Source organism: Notamacropus eugenii, chromosome 1 (assembly GCF_028372415.1).
Source record: "Notamacropus eugenii isolate mMacEug1 chromosome 1, mMacEug1.pri_v2, whole genome shotgun sequence".
NCBI classification, from domain to species: Eukaryota; Metazoa; Chordata; class Mammalia; order Diprotodontia; family Macropodidae; genus Notamacropus; species Notamacropus eugenii.
In genome coordinates this window covers 185,505,741-185,527,813 of record NC_092872.1, presented here as the reverse complement: position 1 = coordinate 185,527,813, position 22,073 = coordinate 185,505,741, and the positions used below count along the sequence as shown (strand labels likewise).

Genomic DNA, 22,073 nt, shown 5'->3' with positions numbered 1-22,073 from the left:
CCATGATCAAAAAAAGAGGCTAGACACTATCTTCCATGAAATTATCAAGGAAAACTGCCCTGATGTTATAGAATCAGAGGGAAAATGGATATTGAAAGAATTCATCCATCACCTCCTGAAAGAAACCCGAACAGAGAAACTCCTAGGAATATTGTTGCCAAATTTCAGAGTTCCCAGATCAGGGAGAAAATACTGCAAGCAGCTAGGAAGAAACAATTTGAGTACTGTGGAAATACAATCAGGATAACACAGGATCTAGCAGCTTCAACATTAAATGAACAAAGGGCTTGGAGTAAGATATTTCGTAAGTCAAAGGAACTGGGATTGAAGTCAAGAATCACCTACCCAGCATATCTGAATGTAATACTTCAAGAGAAAAAATGAACATTCCGTGATAGAGACAAATTTGAAGATTTCATGTTGAGGAAAAGACCAAATCTGTATTTAAAAATGTGACTTCCCAAGACAAGAATCAAGAGAAGCATGAAAAGATAAACAGGGGGAAAAAAAGAAAAATCATAAAAGACTCTCTAAAGCTGAACTGTTTACATTACTACATGGAAAGAAAATATTTTTAACTCTTGTATCTTTTCTCAGTATTTGGGTAGTTGGAGAGACTGTACACACACACTCACACACATACACATAGATAGAGAGTATAGGGTGTATTATATCAGAAGAGATGATATCCACATACACACACACCACACACACACACACACACACATACACACACACACACAAATAAATAAATGAATAAAATAAAATAAAATAAAAATTAAAGGGTGAAGGAGGAAAATACCGGGAAGAGAAAGGGAGTAATGAAACAGGGCAGGCTATAACTCATAAAAGAGATAAGAAGAGTCTTATTTAGTAGAGGAGATAAGGGAGAAGGAGAGAGGGGGAAAATAAAGCTACTCTCCCCACATGTGGCTGAAGGAAGGAATAACATGCTCACTAAATTTGATATGAAAATTTATATCATACCACAGGAAAGTAGGAGAGGAGGCAACAAGTGGAGCAAAGGGAATGTTAGAAGGGAGGGCAAATGGGAGAAGGGAGTCACTAGAAATAAACACTTTTGAGAAGGGACAAGGTCAATTGTAGGGGAAAAAATAAGGGGGAATAGAATAGGATAGAGGGCAATATAATTAGTAGTACACAACATGATTGTTATGGAAGTCTTTTGCAAAACAACACATACCTAGTATATATTGAATTGCTTCCCTTCTCAGTGGGCCTGGGGAGGGGGGGGAGGGAGAGAAGTTGGAATTCAAAGTAGTAGAAAAGAATATTGAGAATTTTCATTGCATATAATTGGGAAATAAGAATTACAGGGATAGGGGTATGGAAATTTATCTTGCCCTGCAAGAAAAGAGAGAAGATGGGGATAGGAGAGAGGTGGGGTGTGATCGAGGGGAGGGTACATTGAGGGAAGGAGCGACCAGAATGCAAGGTATTAGGAAGTGTGGGGGGGTGATGGGGAGAAAAATTGGTCATGTTACAAAGTGAGGTAAAAGCCATTAGTATTAAAACAATAGACTGAATTAATTACTGAGAAGAAATCAATGACATCTTTAGTTTGGAGAAAAGAATTTCAGTCTAACTTTCCAAGAGGAAGGTAATCTCTGATAAAATTTGGCATTGATGGAAAAGTCAAGGTTTTAATGGCAAATTTGATTTTATGATTGCCATTTAATCAGGAACTAGAACATGTATAGAAAGACATGTAAGCCACTTAAGACTTGCCTAAAAGATGTTCCTTAGCCAAAGTGAAACTATAATCATATTTGAAATGTGGTTATAGGAACTTGCCATTTTTAGATGCTGTGGGACTACTAAGTGACTGTTCTTCTGAGTCTAACTCCAGGTATGGGAAGCAAGAAAGGCAACCCGAGCCTCCATTACATGATGCCAGTATGCTCATGAGATGCTGGTATGAACTGCATAGGTGATCTCAAGGGAAGAATGGGAGAGCAGCTGTTCAGCATGGGCTGAGGTGGGATTCTTCTGACTCAATTTCCCCACTGACACCTGGCAGACTTTAAGCCTGACTGAATGCAAGTGGACAATCTACTCCTGCCTGGAATAGAAATGAAGTTGGGGAGATATTGTTTCCCTGCAATATTCCTGCTCTTGGTGACAATTTCCTACAGTCAAAACATTTGTAAGCTTAATACCAGATCTATTCAATTATAGATTATGGGTAGAGGAACATTCAAGGCTGTCTAAAATTAAGCTATTAGGCATAGGACTTTAGACCAACAACATTAAGTTAGGGTCCTTTTATTCTTAGTAATACTGTGGAGACAATTAGATCAAGAGATTGTGAAGTTAGCAACATCAATATTATCTGTGTCTCAGTTGGCTTATGTTTAAAAGAAAAATTCTTTTGTGGTCCATATTGTAAATGCTTCAAAAAGATATATCACCTGACCAAAAGTTTGAATTGCTTTATCTGTTATAAAATGTGTTAAAAATAAATTTAAAAAAGAAAGTAAGTTATCACTCTTTGCAGATGATATGATGATATACTTAGAAAATCCCAGAGATTCAAGGAAAAAAAACTACTTGAAATAATAAACAAGTTTGGCAAAGTTGCAGGTCACAAAATAAACCCACACAAATCTTCTGCATTTCTATGTATTAGTAACAAAACCCAACAGCAAGAGATAGAAAGAGAAATCCCATTTAAAGCTAGGGTAGACACTATAAAATATTTGGGAGTTTACCTGCCAAAACAAACCCAGGGACTATATAAACACAACTTCAACACACTTTTCACACAAATAAAGTCAGTGGAAAAACATCAGTTGCTCATGGGTATGTTGAGTCAATACAATAAAAATGATAATTCAACCTAAATTAATTTACTTATTTAGTGCCATACCAATTAAATTATCAGGAAATTATTTTCTAGAGCTGGAAAAAATAGTATCAAAATTCATCTGGAAGCACAAAACCTCCAGAATATTAAGGGGACTAATGAAAAGAAATGCTAGGGAAGGTGGCCTAGCCTGACCAGATCTCAAATTGTATTATAAAGCAGCAATTATCAAAACCACTTGGTACTGGCCAGGAAACAGAGGGATAAAAAAGAGGAATAAGCTAGGTACTCAAGACAGAGCCTACAATGAATATAGCAATCTACTGTTTGATAAACCCAAGGACCCCACCTTCTGAGATAAGAACTCATTGTTCAACAAAAATTGCTGGGAAAACTAGATAAAAGTGTGGCAGAAACTAGGCATAGAGCAATGCCTGACACCATACACAAGAATAAAATCCAAATGGGCACATGATCTAAGTATAAAGATTGATACTATGGACAAATTGGTGGAGCAAGGAATAGTGTGTTTATGAGATTTATGGAGAAGGGAAGAATTTTTGACTAAAGAAGAGATAGAAAGCATAATGAAGTGCAAGACGGATAATTTTGATTACATCAAACTAAAAAGTTTTTGCACAACCAAACCCAATGGAACCAAAATTAGGATGGATGTAGAAAACTGGGAAAGAATTTTTACAGCTAATGTTGGTGATAAAGGCCTCATTTCTATAATATATAAAGAACTGAGTCAAATTTACAAAAATGCAAGTCATTCCCCAGTTGATAAATGGTCAAAGATTATGAACAGTCAATTTTCAGGAGGAGAAATTAAAGGTATCTACAGTCATATGAAAAAATGCTCTAAATCACTTTTGATTAGAGAGATGCAAATCAAAACAACTCTGAGGTACCACATCACACCTGTCAGATTGGCAAACATGACAGAACAGGAAGATGATAAATGTTGGAGAGGATGTGGGAGAGTTGGAACACTAATACATTGTTAGTGGAGCTGTGAGCTGATCCAGCTGTTCTGGAGAGCCATTTGGAACTATGCCCAAAGGGCTACAAAAATGTACATACCCTTTGACCTAGGAATATCGCTTCTAGGACTGTATCCCCAAAAGATCATAAAAATGGGAAAGGGTCCCACATATACAAAAATACTTATAGCAACTCTCTTTGTGGTGGCCAAGAACTGGAAATCAAGTGGATGCCCATCAATTAGGGAATGGCCAAATAAATTATGGTATATGAATGTAATAGAATACTATTGCGCTATAAGAAATGATGAGCAGGAAGACTTCAGAGAAGCCTGGAAAGACTTATATGATCTGATGCTGAGTGAAAGGAGCAGAACCAGGAGAACTTTGTGCACAGCAATGACCACAGTGTGCAAGAGTTTTTTCTGGCAGACTTGGAACTTCATTGCAATGCAAGGACTTTAAAAAAATTCTCAATGGTCTTCTAAGGCAAAATGCTTTCCACATCCAGACAAAAACCTATGGAATTCAATCACAGAACGTAGCAGATCAAATTTTTTCTTGTGTGTGTGTATTGCATTTTGGTTTATTAGATGATTTCTCCCACTCATTTTAATTTTTCAACACAGCATGACTATAGTGAAAATGTATTTAATAGGAAGGTATGTGTAGAACCTATATAAAATTGTATGACATCTTGCAAAGGGAGGGGGGAGTTAGGAGGGAGGGAAAAATAATAATCTAAGTTTCATGGTAGTGATTCAGTGGAACACTGAAAATAGATAAAATTAATTAATTTTAAAAAAATAATTGATTTAAGAGGGAAAAGAATATATCCAATCTTAATGTGGTTAAGCAGAGATTAATTCAGGAATGAAGGAGGCAAAATTCTTGTGCCTTGAAAGAGCATGATTTACCCTGTCACTCCCTAACTCAAAAAATATTTGTAGTTCCATAAGGTAGACTATTGTATTTATTAACTATAAGTAGTATTATATTGACATTTCAATCCTTTCCCACTAAGACTTCAGCTCACTTACTTTTGTTCTCTTCCTTCTTGGACCCGACCTGTATTTTCATTGGAGCAAGGAACTCCACTTTGATAAGACTTTTCTGACAGTGCAGATCAATACCTACTCTACAACTGACAATTTTGGAGAATTGCTTGGTGTTGTTGACAGGTTAAATGACCTGCCCAGAGTCACAAGGTTTAGGTCTTGCTAAACCAAGGGTTCTTATCTTTTTTTGTTTGTCCTAGACCCCTTCTCAGAATAATGTTTTTAAATGCATAAAACATATAGAATTTCCAAGGAAACCAAATATTTAAATGCAATTATATATATATACACACACACACAATATACATACACATTTATACACATGTAATTATGTATATATGCACACATACACATACATGTGCATATGTATGCAAACATACACATATATGTATGTTTATGTAGGTATGCACATACAAATACACATACATATATACATGCATACATACCTACACATATGTGTGTGTATAACTATATCTTTATCTATCCATCCATCTATCTACCCAAGTTAAGAACTATGCTCTAAGTCCTACTGACTCCAAGGCCAGCTCTCTGTTCCCTATTCCATCCTGTCATTCTCCAGCCTACCTTTGAAAACTGATTTCACATTGCTTCCCTTCTACACCATAGTTGAACTGAGATAATTGTGATTCTGTTAACTCCACCTTCCATCTCTAGTTCTCATGTCTTTTCATACACTGTTCCAGACCTGAAACGCATTTCTCCCTCACTTCTACCTCTTAGATTTTAAGGTTCTTTAAGGATTAACTCAGGTATCATATTCAGTGGAAGCTTTTCATGATCTTCTTTAATTTTTTATTGTATTCACTTAAGATCATAATACTAAATCTGGGTGGGAGTTCAGGGGCAATCCAGAACAAACTACTAATTTTACAGGTTAGGAACCTTAGAAGGCTAAGTTTCTTGTCCCAAAACAATTAGACAGTAAATCTTCGAGGTGAGATTTGAATGCAAGTTCTCTGACTTTAGAGTCAGTGCTTTATCCACTGGACCACATACTTTCCCAGTAGAAGTTATGCACCCTTATAAGCAAATGCTGTTTTGGTCTTGTCTTTTGGTGCCTCAAATTTAGCATAGTATCTTGCACACAACATGTTTTTAAAGATGTTTATTAAATTGAATTGAACTGAAAGGTTCATAGGAAGCCAACTTGGATATAATTTGCTTGATGTCAAAGGGAAGTGCTAAAAACCAATGTGGGGAAGTTACATGGTTGCTAATTTGGAGTCTCTATATAAAGAAAATTTTGATGACTTAGGAGTATATAGTAATGAAATGGACTGCATTGAGAGGTTACAGTTTGTTCAGTTGCTAAAGGCTTTCAAAGATGTTACTTGCTATGAGAGCTGTGGCTTTCAGAAAGGGTCAGACAAGATGTCTATGAAGTCCATTCTAATCCAGAGTCAAAAAGATAAAGAACAAGAGATTCACTGGTCAGTTGAATTCTAGAGAGAAACAAGTCAACTTCCTAGAGAAGGAAAGAGACCACTGATGATCTGACTTTAATCTAAACCCAACTATTGGTATGATTAATCACTCTAGCAGACAACCATTTAGGCAAAGTTTAAAAAGTGCTTTGAGTTTCTTCAAATGAACAACCACAACAAAAAAGAATAGAGGCATCCAAGTTGATAACAGACTAGGATGTCAAAGTTAGCTCTCCCGGAGAAGCATTTCCATGGTGGTTGATTAGATTAGGTATGAGCTATTTAATCCATTTCTAAAAGTGAGAAATGGTTTGGATTAAATTGCTCTCTTTTACTAACAAACAAATCCAATGTACTTGTACTAAAAGGGTCATTAACCATATAGAGGGAGCTAAAGAAATTCAATTCAACAAGTTTAATCAGAGTTTAAGAGCTATTTATTGATAATTGTTTCATTTCTTAGTGGTTTTTTTTTCAGAACCAGCTGCCCAAAAGTTTCAGTCCTTCTTGGCCTTCCTTCTCTTTCCAAATCTATAGTAAGGAACATTATGTAATGGCCCACATGTACACTAGTCATGCTAGTCTCTGGAATCCTTCATCATGGCTGAACATTTAGCTTAAAATAAAACTCTTTTGAAAATACAAAAAGCACCCAAATCATATCTAATAAAATGAACTAGTGCTTTTGTGTGTGTGTTAGAAAATAATCAAGAAAAAAACTAGTCTAATAATTGAGATATCTCAATGTTAGTATCTACTTTGTTAATTTCTTAATATATAAGCTTGGGTAAACTTCACTTGGTATAGACCCATTCATTGATTTTCCCCATGTCCTGAGCTTGGGTCCACTTTCCCACTGTCCTTGGCACCCTCACTTCCCAACTCTCCCTCTTCCCCCCCACCCCCGGGTTGGGAATCTCAGAGCTATTAACTGAGGTATACCCACTTTTAGGATGTTTTTGTATACTTTCTAAAAGGATTGGAACTGCATCATGATGAGATCACTAAATTTGAACATTCAAATTTTACTGGCTTGTTGTACAACCTTGGTATTTGGGGTAGAATGTAGGATTATCTTCACACATGTCTCTTTATGCTCTCTAATTCAAGATTCATCACATGGGCAAAGTCAGTCCTTGGAAGATCCATACCCAGCTTCAACCACAAACCATTGCACTGACTCACAGCTTCTACATGAATACATTGTTCTCTAATCAATCCCTTTTGTTTCAGATGTTCACTATAATTTATCCTTTCCACTTGTATCCTGCTGTCTTTCTCTTTATATCCTCAACATCTGCTCAGTTCCCCCAGAAGCTTTAAGCTGAGCTGCCTGGACAATGGACCCAGGCTGCTTTTGTGGCCACTGTAACCACCCACTACTGCTGCCTCTGCTGCTGCCTGGGGGAACCCCACTTCCCCCTTGCCCAGCTGGGAAAGCCCTTCCCCACTGACCTTTGGAGCTTTCTTTTGCTTGTGGGTTGAGGGATCTGGGACTCTCCCTGCTGGGAATTCTGCCCTGGAGGGCTGTTCAGGTCCTGTTCCTCCCAGTGTCTCATGGCCAGGGCTGGGCTCTGCTCTGCTCAGCATCCCATGAGATAGACCTTTCCTGTTGGCCTTCCAGGTTACTTTTGGCTAGGAACCTCTTTCACTCTGTTGTTCTGTGGCTTCTACTGCTCTGCAGTTTGTTGAGAGTCATTTTTACAGGTATTTTATGGGCTGTGGGGGAAGTGTTAGAGTATATGTGTCTTTTCTACTCTGCCCTCTTGGCTCCCTCCCCCAAGGTTTTTTATTTATTGATGATAATCGTGATGATGATGATAATGTTATTGGTGATGATGATGAATCCCAAAATTCAATGAACCTGAAGTCAGGGACTATCCTGTTTACATCCTTGTTTCTCAAAAAAGATCTTACACATAGTTGGCCTTCAGCAAAAGTTTGCTGATTCCTCAGTTCTGGATGATAATCTCCAAATGCAGAGGAATTAGGGAATTCAGGGTCAGTATTCAGTAGATGGGAAAGAACAGAAAGAAGTATTTTTGTGTCTCTCCCTCTGGCAAAGCTGTTGGGGAGGGCGATGATGTTGGTGTTAAAGCACAAACTACAGCTTTTTCTAGTCTAGGGTTATAAAGGAAGTCCCTCCATGTTTTGTTCCTTCAAAGCCCTGGAAATGTATGTATCACAAATCTTAATTCAAACTGATGTCTCCTGCTTCTTCTCTGGTCTCTCACTGCCTAATATTTTCTTCTTAGTTGGAATGATTTTTCCACTTATTTTTCAAGAATTTGTCATTTGTGAAAATGCATGTTGGACTGAGGTGCCCACTGTAAGCTGCCTGCAGGGAAACTGCCTAGTGAGGTGTTTATAGTGGGACTGCCACAACCCCATTCATCCTCCCTACAAACAAAGGAGTTAGAAAGCCACCTTTCAAAATGCTGTGTCCCTAAGACAATTGAACATCACAGTCTTAAAAGGATTTTTGGCATGAAATGAGGATATAAAAATGAACCCTGTGGGTATGGCTCAAATAGGTAATCATCATGGTGGTAACTGAGGGCTGTAAAATGGAAAAATACTTACCACTCCTATTTTTCCCCTGATGGCTCATACTCCTTCCTTATATTCATATTTACCCCTATCCCCCTCTAGCAACTTTCTCTATTCCACTTTCTACCAGGACTGAATGACTTAATACATGCCTGAAAGCTTTTGTCTCTTACTGGGATTGAGAGATCTGTTAGGGCCTTTTCAACGTTAAGTCAGAAATGCTGGCAAATACTTAGTTTATGATTCATACTGCCAGCACTTTGAGCTCTGTTTCTGATGCATAATTTACTCACTCAAAATGAAAGAGAACAAAAGTAGAAATTCAGTTAATGAGAGTGTCAAGGACTTGGAGAGTTTCTCAAATTCTGGCTCCAATACATTTGTGCACAGATGTTACAGATGCATATGAGGTATGGTTGCTCTCACCTCTGAGGTTGGCTACAGATGTGTTCCTTCACAGAACAGGCTGCAGCTAAGAAAAGGGAACGAAAGTGTATACTCTATCAAAGGCATCAATTAATGGCCCCCTCAAGGTGCCAAATTCTTTAAAAAAGCAAAAGAAATGAGCACCCCAAGCACAAAAGCATAAGAACAGCAAAAGTACTCTTTCCAGGAGGTAAATGCCACTTCTGGTTCAAAGGAGAGCTGATGCAGACACTATATACCTTGGCCTCTAGCTAGAGCTAACATTTGTAAACTTTGTGCAAAACGCTGTAATGGGAATGGACACTGTCAACACCTGCAGTCTTGGTGTGTAGCCTGTTTGGCAGGTATCCAGCAGGTCAGGGCTAACTACCACCTTGTTCTTATGTGATTGTCTTCAGGGAAAGCATTACCCACTTGAGAGTCCACCTCGAACTGGACACCCAGCATCTGTCATCTGCCTCTGTTTATTAACTGTAAGTTTAAAAAAGCTTTGGATGGATTGCCTCCTCTTTTTATACCCTGGGGGAGATGGCAGATGGAGTAAACACCCTGCTGGGGGTGTTGCTGAGCAGGCAAACTTCAGTTGCTGATTTATGCTCATTTGAGCCAAATCGTTAAATTACTAGCACCACACATCTGCAGCATCATCATTGTGTCCCGATATGCAACAGCCTTCATTAGCAGTGAGAATTTTCATCCAGTCTTACTAGGAGTCAAACTCGAAAAATCAACTTTTCCCTTGGCTTCTCTCCTGTACTAACTGTAATGATTCTACATTATGCTGTTCTGTATCGCTATTTGTTCTCATAAATTTTCATCATGGGGATGATAGGACAATCTTCATTTCTCATCAATGAAAGTATTGTTTCCCACTAGGCATCTCCCAGAGATTACTTTGAAGACGAACAAAGGATTTCATTAGGGAGGCAAGACTTCTGGGGCTTGATAATTCATTCTCCTTGTTATTCACTGTTCGGTTGTTAGAGCTGAAGGCAGGTGTCTTGATCTTGAAACTAGGACAATGATACAATATATTTCCAATCAGCTGCTGGAAGAAAGGTTGCAACCCACCTCATTCGGAATTCAATTAGGCATATTGGCCTGGAGAGTGGAGAAAGGGCATGCATTAATTCATGTAGACGCTCTACTCTAATTGCTCTATTTTTTTTTTTAATAGTACTATCCCATCTTGTTTTCTTTGAACAGCCAAAGAGGTAACTAAATAGATTTTTCATTTAGCAATCTAAGGGAAAAAATGAAATGAAGAAAAAATTTGCTTAGGGAAAAATTCTAGCACAAGTCTCCTTGATGTTTCATTGCAATGGAAAATTGATCTTTGATTCATATAAGAGCACCTGCTTCTTCCACTTATTCATTTGATGAGGTAATAATAACCTCCCCTATCGCATACATTGTCCTGAAGGAGTTAATCAGCTACAGGTATAGCATAAACTCTCAGCTACCTAGCTAAAGTGGAGAGTGGCTGCTCAAAAAAACTTACCAAAGAGCATGGAAGCAGATATTAATGAGAAAAAAAATTAAATGTCATGTAGATTTTAAACTGCAAGAGTGTACCTTGGGGGAGAGAATCCAATTTCTGCAATCTCAGTTTGAATGACTCCCAATCTTTTTATCAAACTGGAGTGAAACAATGAATACTTACCAGTGTGTTTGGTGTTACTTTATGACTTTAATTCTAATGTTTCAGCTTTTAAAATAAAGAAATGTATTGAAACTTAAAAAATATTGGAATGAACAATTTCAGAAATTCTGCCACCAATGAGGGGTAATATAGGTTTGGTTCATTTTTTTAAGGACTTAAAACAATGAATATACTTTTTTCCATTTAAATAAATCTCTCTGATAAAGTTCCCATAATCTTGCTTATCAAAATTTTATTTTCCTTGTAATAGCTAAATGAATTATCTCAAATATTTCAAAATCTTAAAGACATGAATATTTAACAGTAAAATTCAGGATATTTCTTAGGAATGTTTAACTTTTCCTTTATATAATTACTTTAAATTTTGAAGCTGTAGCCAGAGGGTGTTTAAGCTTCTCAAACTTCAGTGTTCCAACAGTCAATACCACAACTTTAGACCATATTGTTGGACGTTATTGTACTTCTTCTGTTTCTCTCAAAAATACTCACATGAGGAACAAATCTGGGTTGTCAAATCTACTGGAAGACCATTCATCTAAATCATTAAACTCTTCTCTAGGGTTTGATATGATTGGTGAATTTCAAACCAGAGACTGTGAAGAAACAATCCTCTTTGTCTTGCTCAGTATAAATGATGGATGATTCATATTTCTCATTTGAAAGCTAAGACAGTTTTCCAGGGAATTTTTCTCCTTAAAATACTCCTCTAACTTTGGCCCACATTTTACGGTCCTTTTCTTTGACACATTGAGGGTAGTATGGAAAAGTAAGCAGTTGAAGAGTTGTTTTTTTTTAATTCCCAAGAATGATTGCAAAGGTTAATTTGATAAATAATTCTAAAGGCAACATATATAGCTGCCTTCTTCACTCACCAAACATATGCCAATGTGTTCTGAATAAAGTACAGCTACTGTTTGGTATGAAAGCAAATCAATTTCGAGTTACTTTTCTTTAATGCATTTGTGATAATACATGCTGTTACTGCTTGGTCCTGGCTGATTGATCATTGGCAAACAATTACTCGTTATGGTCCTTGTCTACTTCAAATTACCCAGGCATCATAACATAAATTGCAAATGACTGCCTTATAATAATATTTTTCTTCTTCATATTCAAAATGAGAGTAATTGATTTCCATCTCCCTGTTATCTGTCATTTTCTTCTTAGGTATCTATCTCTATGGATAGGTAGATATGAAAAAAATTGATGAAAATAACAATGATAATATAATAACACTAAATTAATACCAATTCTTGTTTTCAAGTCCAGTAGCTCAGTCTCATGATTCTACATGAGCAAGGTTTAGAGAGAAATTAATTTAGAGAAGTTGAGCATATTACTTTTCATTTTGATATCTGTTGGTTTCTGATAGACTCTGTAAAAAAATATAATCTACTCAGTTAATAAACACAAGTAAACCATTAGCTATATACAACCTGAGAATTAAGATATGGGCTATGTTATTTTATTTCTTCTCTATACAAATGTTATGTTCTTGAATAATGTCTAGCTTTTCATTTAATCATCAAATATCTGACCATCATATACCTGGTCCAGGTAGGGGAGCCATCGGTGATTCATTTTGCCAGCTTCCCTAGAAGAGGAGAAATATTGGCTCAAGTAGAATTGGAGAGATTTTGCTCCTCATTTTCTTGGGGCTTCTGTTGTGTCCAACTCTTCCTGACCCCATTTTGGGTTCTTCTTGGCAAAAATACTGGAGTGGTTTGACATTTCCTAATCCATCTCTTTTCACAGATGAGGAAACTGAGGAAAATAGGGTTGTCACTTGCCTAGGGTCACCCAGCTAGTAAGTATCTGAGTCCAGATTTGAACTCAAATGTTCCTGATTCCAGGCATGGCACACTATCTACTATGCAACTTAGCACCTTTCTTTACTTTGAGACTACCTCCCTATTACTGTCATATTCAAGCAAGAGGAAATATGAAAGAATAAGTACCAAAAAAGATAGAGTGAGTCCTTGGGCATGCTTCTCTCTCTCAAGAAATGTAGGTACCTTCCAGACTTTCAAAGCTATTTCAAAGTCTTTCTCCCCTAATCCTTTACCACCTTCTCTTTGGGTCTGCTTCTAACCAGAGCAATGAAATAGCCCCAAAGGCCCACTAGAACTTCCTGGGGGTACTCTGAAGAAATACAATAAGTTTTTTACATACATATTTCAATATTGACTTTAAACTAAAAATTTCTCCCTCTTCACTTTGGTGTTAGTAGGTATAAAACTATTGCAATGGATTTCCTCAGAGGTCCACAATAGGTTCCTTTAGAACAGAGGTAACAAAAACACAGCTTAGATTCAGCCCATAGCACTTGGGCCACAACACTTCTGAGTGATGCCAGAACCAGATTAAAATATAACTGGGAAATATTACAAAATAAAAAAATAGAACTTGGATAATGCTGATTTGTGGTTTTCTAAGTCAATATGCAGCTGCAGAGGTCCTTGGCTCCTGTTTCTTTTTAGATTTGATACCACTGCTTTAACTATTGTGAGCAAGGTGAAAGGTGAATTCTGAGACCCACAACATAGCTGTAGGTTCTTGATGTATTTGCCAGAATGAGTTTTCTAATAAAAGCAAATAAAAATACATGCAGATACGTACATATGAAAGGGAGATCTGGGGGTTTTTAATGAAACCTGACCTCAAATGGACTTGAAAATATAATGGGAAAGTCACAAAGCTTATACTCTTCTAGGCAGACAACTGAGGCAGAGGGTCTAGAACAAGAAAGATGATAATCCTACTGTACTCTCTCCTATTCAGACTTACTCTGGAGTAGTATGTTCTGTTTTTGAACTTATAATTTAGGAAGCTTATAATTGAGTTTGAGTATGTCCAGCAAAGAAAAGCTAGGATGATGAGGGGATTAGAGACGATATAGCATAAGGCATTAGAGATATTTAGTTTGGAAAAGACAAAAAATCTGAGGATAGATGTTGTTTAATGGGCAGTCATGTGGAAAAAGAATTTTTAAAAAAGAAAACAAGATTGCACTTATTAAGCATGGCCTAAGAGTATAGATCTAGGATCAATGTGTGGTGATTTCAGAGAGGCATAAAGATAAGTAAGAACTTCCTCATGGTTAGAGTGCAGTATCTGGCACATAATAAGTGTCTAATAATTGCTTCTTTTCTTAGTAATTATGCCACAAGGCAGTGACTGGCCTTAACAGGTAGTGAGTTCATCATTTCTGGAAAACTTCAGGGAGAAGGTATATGACCACTTGTCAATGATGGTCTAGACGTAATTCTTGGTCAAGTATGGGTTGAACTAAAGAGCTTCAATGGTTTTGTCTATCACTGTGGTTCTGTGTGCTATAATAAATGGTGTCTGGCCTCCTTGAGCATGAAACCTAATGGTGATGGATATGACAGAGAAATATATGATTACAGAACAAAATATTAGAAGAAAAATGCATAATGCATCCAATGTGCCACACAAACGCTTCCATTCACATCTTTCTAAATTCTTCCCTCTTGACCTTTAAAACCCATCTTACATTGTCCTCTTTCACAGAAGCTGTCTCAGGTTAAATAGAATGCAAAAATCATACGTGATTCTATAAACACAAACAAATGGCACCTGTCTCAAAAAATACACCTGAAGTTGGAAACAGCTGCTAAGGTAAATTGCCTATGCTATTGGTCAGTCTTTTTGAATTCTTCACCTGTAGGATAATGTTAATTGCTTGAACAGTGGAATCCTATTTCCTCTTTTTTAAAAGTGATTAGTCTAGCACCCAGGGCAGGCAGTTTGGGTGATGGGTTTATAATTCAACCATTTCAGGTGAACAAAGTCAACGGGATATGATTCTTGTGCCCTTGATTTGGATATAATTATCATACCATAGGCCATTGAATTCAGCATTTCTGGGAATCTGTTGATAAAATGAAAGTATAATGATCATTGACTGATGAATTTATTGAAGGAGGTTTGTTCTACTTAGTTTCAGATTGTCATCGTCCTCTCTGTTAAAAGCATTAGATTTTTTATTTGTAATACATTACATTTCTCTTTAATACAAATGAGTGTAGGAGAGTATCAGTGTCTGAGCAGAGCTCCAGTGTGCTAACCTTTATGCTGCCTCATGCCAACAATTTATTTCTTCTCTGAAATGTTTAAACAACTTTCTGATCTCCCGATGATTCAGATCATTGCCTTTTTGAGCCATAAAGTGGCTGACTAAGGCACATAATGTACCTTGCCGTGAAAAGAAATTCAGAAAAGTCTGGTAGTATCTCAAAACAGATTCCAGGAAAGGGTCTTATCTGGTCACAGGGTAGGCAAATATTTTTTAATGGAACTCTTTTAGACGAATATCATATTGCTTCCTCATCAAGGAGATGGAGACAATGGGGTATAAAGGCTTTCCTTGAGCTTACACTATAGTCCAATAACTAATTTAGGAATCTTCTTGAGACCCTTTTGAATTAAAAACAATATTTATTGTGAGTTTGAACACAAATGTTGAATAGAAAATTCCACCAGCAAGTCAAAGTCTTCATTCTCATGGACAGACCCTTTCCCCCATTCTCCAAAATTAAAAGGGACACAAGTGGCAATGGGATAGAATTAGGGGGAGATTAATGATCCCAAAAAGAATTTGTCATCTGACTCTCTATGATAGTGGGAATCTTCCTGGAATGAGGTAATTATTTGAAGGTTATTAACTGGGGTAGTTAATGAGAGTGGAAGACTTGCCAAGAGTCAAAGATCAGGATGGAAATAAAAACAGAAAATGGAAATCTTTACATGTTGATATCGGTGTTTTTTAAGCATTGTCTTCCATGACACACACTAATAATCTAGCTAGTATGGCAGATATGGAGTCAATCAAGGAAGGGGCTAAAACTCTGAGCTTGAAGGGCTCTGATGATTTGACAGTATGACAGATTGAAGAATGTAAATCCCTATTTCTAAAGTAACTTAACTTTACATGTTGAATGGAGGGTAAGGCTTGGGGTTCTGAATACTTGGGTGCAGGTCTTACTTCACACATCAAATTATCTGTGTTACCTCCAGCTAATTACTTAACTTCTTAGAATCTCAGTTTCCTTATCCATAATTTAGGATAATTATACTTGTAGCACTTACTTCAAAGAGTTATCATAAGAATTAAATGAGATAGTGTATACATATTGATTTCCAAAACTTAGATCATTATATAGGTGCTCCAAAAGTCATAGTGTAGTTTTAAGTTATCAAAACTCATGAGTATCTATCAGTCATTATCACCATCATCTCATGGTTCTCTTCTCAATTGATGAGTTCAGATAGAAATGGTCCTGGGACAAATTGCTGTCCTGCTATTATTTTTTTAGATTTAATTTCATATAGACTATTGCATAGGTGTATAAAATAACTGCCTCATGTAACTGAATAAAAGCATTTTCATTGCATGTAGCTGAGAAATTATGGGCATTTTGCATGATGAAATCAGTCTATAACATTGCCCTTAAATACTCATAGATTAATGTTGTGCCCAGGAGATTTTAGGCAACAGTTTTATCTTTTATGATGCTCTTGTTTCAATAGAGTTGTTTTGTTGATTATTAAGAGTATTTTGAAGTTTATGTCTATAGTGTGGAGACTTGTTGTCTGTTAGTTTTTGAAAGAAAGTGAACTCCTGAAATGCAATTCTTGTTTCCTGTTTATGATGTGTATGCAATGGGTACTTAATTTTTGCAGCCTTTAGTGCAGTGTTATGAGTTTCACTATTTCCTTGCAAAATATGCACAGACTAATAAAAACAGGCTCCTGGAGAATAACCCTTCTGCGATTTCTGACTTGAAACTCAATTTCCTCATCTATAAAGTGGGGGTAGTAATACGTATACTACCTGCCTTACAAAGTTATTATGAGAAAAGTGATCAGTAAATTGTAAAGCAATATGTAAATGTAATATGCAGTCATTATTCTTTGGGACCAGCAGCTCATCACATTTCCTTTGTCTGGGGGCTGTTTGGAAAAGACAGCAAGTGAGATGCCCACTGTGTTTAAAAGCATGATAAATTCTCTCTTGAAGTGACAGGCTCTGATTTATTGGGACACTTCAAAAAAAATACTGAGCCTGGGAATGGATGAAACTATATGGAGGAAATCTCTGTGGTCATTTTCTGGGAGCTGACGATTGGCCAAAGGGCTATGATGTGGGCAGCCAGCAGGATGCTGGAATTGACCTGGCACTAGAGGAGTTTTTACAGAAAGTGATATTCCAAAACTTCCATTGCAAAAATCATGAAGCAATGCTCTGGGCCCAAAGACCACCAATAAAACTAGGGTCTGCTATAGCTAGGTATTCCGCAGGAAAGAGGTGGAGGAGGTGGGATAAAGGACTTTCTTGATTGGCCTTCTGTCATCCCACTTAGATTCTAGGAGCAAGTACAACTTATCATTTCATTTCATTTCATTTCTGCCTCCTGGGATCAACCTTGCCTATGTGCCCAGGCTATTGGGAAGCCTTAGGATAAAAGTAAGGAGTGTACCAGTGATTCAATTCTACTTATTTTATAGGGTACCAGTCTGTACATAGTACCTGAGGATTACTAGGATCTGTGATATGTGGCATTTGCTCTCTAGTAGCTTACTGGGCAGTTATGTAGACAAGTCACATCCTTGTGAAATGATGAGACAAACATATGACACAGCAGAATAAGAGATCATCTAACTACAGGTACAATGGTCTCTTGTGTAGGCCATCTAGTCAAACTCTTACCCACATTTTACAGGCAAAGAAACTGAGGCCCATGGAGATTAAGTGATTGGCCCAAGGTTACACAGATAACCATCATGGGAGAGAGGAGTTAGAATCCACATCGTCCAAGGCTAGAATCAGCACTCTCTCCACTGCAACACACAGTCTCCTAATCTAGTGATAGAATTTGTGATATCAACTCTAAAGTGTAATAGGTATTTGGAGGAAGAAAGATCATTTGGTCAACGTTTCATAGAAGAAATGGATATTGAATTGAGTCATGAAGGTTATGGTGGTAGTGGTGGATTTATTTAGGTGGAGGGAAATTTTCCTTTGGTTAGGGAGATCAGTATAAGGAAAGGCATGGAGGTGGGAATGAAAATAAGCACTCAACAAGACTCTGAATGTCACTGTTTTTCATTGTTTTATTGTCATTCAAACTCAAAAGAACAGAGGCTCTTCTTTTATTGTCTTCATTTACTTATTTATTTATTTTACAAAGCACAATGCTTAGTAAACATTCAATAAATATTGAATGAAGAATACATGGATTCCTTGTACATATTTTTCCTATAAAAATAAATTAAGGTGTAAAGGATGAGAAGAGAGACTAGCCCAAGAAGAGTATGGGGAAAGAAAGAAAGGAGAGTGGTCAGGGTGCTGGCTGCTTGCCTTAATTTCCGGGAATAGGGGACGGGGATAAGGAAGACAGAAATTCAGATGACTTGTTATGAGCTTTTCCATCATACAGACCCTCCAGAACATCCTTCATAAAATCCTTTCTGGGATGTGGGATTTGTGAGATTGGGTTGGGAGTCAACGGATATGCATGAGGTTCTAAAATCTCAATAGGTGACCCATAAAGAGGCAACCTCCTTTTAAACAGTATTATAGTTATTTTTAAAATTGCTCTTTGAACTATAGTTGGCTTCAGGAGATATCTTCCCAGGTAAATATCCTGAAAAACATGTGTGTCCTCAAGTATTCATTTTCTTTGAAACCCTTCTTTCTGGAGAAATACACTATCTGTCCAAGGAACTATCCCAGGGTTGACTATAGGATAGATGGTGTAATTTTCATTCTCAGGGTGATGGAGCAGCCATTGAAACATATGCAGGAATACCGGGAAAATGGTGAGGTTGGAATTAAGGAAGAAATAATTTTAATGTACTAAATCTCCTGATGTACACATATGTATTTTTCTGTATGAATAGATATGTTTGGATTCATATTCATGCATATATATGTATACACATACATATATTATTTAAAACTTTGGCATTCATCTTGGTGATTCATAAGGAAAGGAGGCAGCCTGGCAAAGTTTAAATGATTGAAAATGATGCCGGTGGCCTTCTGCAAAATCTGATTACATCTCTGGTGATTGATAGCTTGCCATTAGCACAGGGAAAAAAAAATAAAGCCCCAAAATTGAGCTGAGTAAATCAAGAAAGACCGTTCTCGTTTACAGTGAACACTTAGACATGATTCAAAAATGTTTTAACCAAGATTTCATTTTCTGTAAATATATGTTGCTTTCGAATATGAACTATTCATTGCAGTGACTTTTCCCTGAACTGTGCTTTAATCTGGCCTTCAAGAAAGCCCGACTTCCCTGCCACCTTTCCAAGGCTCTGTGTGATTTACTTAAATGACATTGTGCAGATCCATTTGTATTCCTGTGTTCCACTGCTATTGCTTGTAAGGAATGATCTTGTTTCCACTACTGGTGAGAAGTAAGGGGTGGGCAAGGCAAAGAGAAGGGATATAGCATTCAGAAATTTCACCATCTGTTCTCACTAACCCAGGTTATTTGATAAAGAGTTTGAGTTGCTACAGATCATCATTTTAAGCCTCACTGCATTGATTATATGTGAGAACCTCTCTTAAACACAGTTCCCTAGAGGACACAAGTCATTGTATACTGGAGTATACAATGAGGGCTTGATTACCATAAGGTCCTTATTAATAGGTAGTCAGAGCAGTGGACGGAGCACTGGAGTCAGGAAGGCATGAGTTTAATCCTGCCTTATACTCTCACTCACTGTGTGACTCTGGGCAAGTCACTTAACCTGTTGGCCTCAGTTTCCTTATCTGTAAAATGAGCTGGAGATGGAAATGGCAAAGCACTCCAGAATCTTTGCCAAGAAAACCCCCAAGAGGGGTCATGAAGAGTTAGACACAACTGAAAATATAACTAAACAACCACCATCACATTATCAGATAATTTCCCAAGGAGAGTAAGAGGCAGCTTGGCATAGTGGATAGAGCCTACCTTGGGTTTGTGCTCTGTCGCTGATAAATAATGGTTATGTGACCCTTTGCAAATAAGTGAACCCTTTAGGACACTAGGAAGTTATCTAAAGTTACAAACTGTGGAGAAAGTACCGATTTGCATTGGTAGGAAGAGTTTCCTGATTTGGGAAAACCTGGTTTCAAGTCTTACCTTTGACATATTCCATCTGCGTGACCCTGGGCAAGTCTCAGCATTCCAGGAAACTTTATGACTGCACATTACTGGTCAGTTTCTGTAGATCATAGATCTAGTTTAAGAAAAAAAAATTATTTCATCATATAGTTGACTCGATATTCCGATCTGTTAGATCCTTTTGAATTCTTTTTTCTTTCATCCAGTAGGTTAACAATCTCCTTCACTTTGGTTTCATCTTCAAAAATGACAACCATGAATTCTATGTCTCTATCCAAGTCATTGTTATTGTATGGAATAAGACAGTTTTTTTAAAACTGGGGCTAAAAATCTAGGTAAACCTTTTCTACAACATTACCCTGATTCGCTTATACAGTAAGCAAAGAAGATGAGGTCAGCCTGACATTGCTTGTTCTTGATGAAATCCTGCCTCCTTCATGATCAATGTTTGAGCAGGCCTGCTTGTTGAGAAAAAAAACTCTCCAAGTATTATTTATTTGTGCCTATCTATGTCCCTTTAGCAATGTTCCTCTGGTTTCTTGTTTTGGTGGAGACAAATGGGGAATCAATCTTCTCTCAGGAGCAGCAGTGGGTTTAAATATTAGCCTTGGCTCTTTTTCTTTGGTCTCATTGGCTCCTCTGAACATTTTTTTGTCTTCTAGAGTTGATGATTCTCCACTGCTTCTGTGAGAGGATACTATCTGTCACCCAGATGAGATGACCTCAGCAGAATCCCCTACCTCTTCCCCAGAGCTCTTTCAGTCTGTCTGTGACCCAAAAGATGTCCTCAGCTGAAATAGTGCTCCCAGAAGAGTATCATTTAATCTGCCCCAATAAAAGCAACTTACTGTAAGTAGTGCTAAGTGGGGCTTCTTGCCAGTTATGTTAATTTTGCTGCCTGGAAGCCACATAGCTCAAAAGTAAACTGATCTCTACCTTACCTGAACACGTGGAGATCTCTTCCCAAGAACTGAACAAGACAGTTTCAAATGGATATATTAAGCAAGTTTCAAACTTTGGATTGATTCATCATTTGAAGATTTTTTTCCTATAGGGTAGCCATGGTGACTTTGCTTCTCTGCTCAGCCACTAACTCACTGTGTGACTTTCATCTAGTTACTTGATCTCTTTTAGCCTCAGTTCCCCCATCTATTAAATGAGGAATTTGGACTTGATATTCTCCAAGTGCTTTTCCAACTTTGATTCTTGGAAACAATAAACCTAAAGACTGTGCTGGTTTAGAAATTCATCATCTGGCAGTACCAGGAGATGCTAATCTACCTTCCTTCTTAAAGATTCCTTTTAAAGAAGGGGAAAAATATCTTCAAATAGCAGGCAAAACACAATGTTAAAAGCAAGTTTGAGAAGCTCAATATCAGGTCACTAGAAGGCCCTCTAAAGTAAATCCTGCAGCAATGATGGGGATTTAAATGGGCACAATTAGGAAATTCTTTGTGTTATAAGTTTCTTCTGTGTCAAAATGTGGAAGGGCCCCCTGTATCAATATTCACTACTCACAATGAACCCACGCATATGGACCCTTGAAATTTTTATTATATTAATACTCAAATGAATCTATTATCTTGTCATTGTGGACATTTCCTTCAGAGGTGTAGATTACAATCTATCTATGCTTACTTATTCTTTGTGATTCTTTTCCCATGTCCTTATAAGTGGTTCACTGGAATAATGATTCCAAACTCCACCAGATAGCTGTTGCCAGTATCACCATTGCATCATTCCCTTTTGAAATATTTCAAAGCTGAAGTGCAGTGGATAGAGCACTGACCTTGGGGGTAGTATCTGTTTGGATTTAGACAAGTCATTTCATTTCCTTGGGTCTCACTTTCTATGTCTATAAAATGAAGAATTTGGACTCACCCTTTAGGTTCTTTTTCAATTCTAAATCGTTGATCCTCTGATAACCTCATCTGACTTCGTACTCATAAAACACTTTAGCAGGGCTCAGGGGAGTCAA

General features: G+C 37.3%; 1 long non-coding RNA gene across 1 annotated transcript; it reads right to left on the bottom strand.

Moving 5' to 3' along the window:
• Nucleotides 1–6,730: 6,730 nt before the first annotated feature.
• LOC140512572 (uncharacterized) lies at nucleotides 6,731–20,884 on the bottom strand. Its single transcript, XR_011969829.1, has 2 exons — nucleotides 20,114–20,884; nucleotides 6,731–10,393 (listed from the first exon to the last, which is right to left on the bottom strand). It is a non-coding gene; the product is annotated as an uncharacterized lncRNA (long non-coding RNA).
• Between the last annotated feature and the right edge of the window lie 1,189 nt (nucleotides 20,885–22,073).